The sequence below is a fragment of the Limulus polyphemus genome, unplaced genomic scaffold (assembly GCF_000517525.1).
Source record: "Limulus polyphemus unplaced genomic scaffold, Limulus_polyphemus-2.1.2 Scaffold7288, whole genome shotgun sequence".
Classification (NCBI taxonomy): domain Eukaryota; kingdom Metazoa; phylum Arthropoda; class Merostomata; order Xiphosura; family Limulidae; genus Limulus; species Limulus polyphemus.
The window spans coordinates 28,625-29,738 of record NW_013672898.1 but is presented as its reverse complement, the minus strand read 5'-3'; positions in this window follow the sequence as shown (position 1 = coordinate 29,738).

Genomic DNA, 1,114 nt, shown 5'->3' with positions numbered 1-1,114 from the left:
CGATGACGCAACAATACTTACATTTATGGATAAGGATGTTGAATAAGTAATGTAATATACCTACATTTATAGATAAGGATGTTGAATAAGTTATGTAATATACTTACATTTATGGATAAGGATGTTGGATAAGTAATGTAATATACCTACATTTATAGATAAGGATGTTGAATAAGTAATGTAATATACTTACATTTATGGATAAGGATGTTGGATAAGTAATGTAATATACTTACATTTATGGATAAGGATGTTGAATAAGTAATGTAATATACTTACTTTTATGGATAAGGATGTTGAATAAGTAATGTAATATACTTACATTTATGTACAAGGATGTTGAATAAGTAATGTAATATACTTACATTTATGTACAAGGATGTTGAATAAGTAATGTAATATATTTACATTTATTCTTCTAGCAGTGAAGAACAAGGTAAGGAAACAGGCGAGAATACTAGGATCTTGAGGAAAGCCTTGTTTCTCAGTGTAGCCTATTCTGCTAATATCGGTGGGACCGGTAGCCAAATTGGAACAGGCCCAAATTTGGTGCTTAAAGGACTTTTGGAAGAGTATGTAAACGTATTTTACTTCTTAATTTACAGATAGAAATATATAAATACAGATACACAGAGTATATGCTTACTTCCTATTTACTCGTGTGATGTGAAGCCTAAGTTTTATTTCTTATTGAGACGCAAGGTAAGAATAACGAGAGTTAAGCCTACTTTCTCTTTACCTATGTAGTGTGGTGTTTTTCTTAGCCATTTTGACAAACCACTACCTACATATTTATTAAACCTTATTAACAGCGGTGTAATGTTAAATAAAGAAGTGAGAGAACGCGTTTTGAAAGTATTACTATGATTAGTATTCATTACGTCACCAATACATAAAAACACGTATTTGAGAAATAGTAGCTGTAAATTGTAATTGAAATCTACATTTGAAAATGTTACAATAAAAAATTAATTTTCTCTCACCTTGAACTTTTGAATTCCTGGATAACTTATTAACAGAACTTCCAAACTTGGTCTATAGTGAATTCCTTGTACTTGGCTACTCTTATTCGTGTATCAGTCACTGAACAGTGACACCTAAGCCATTTGTATCC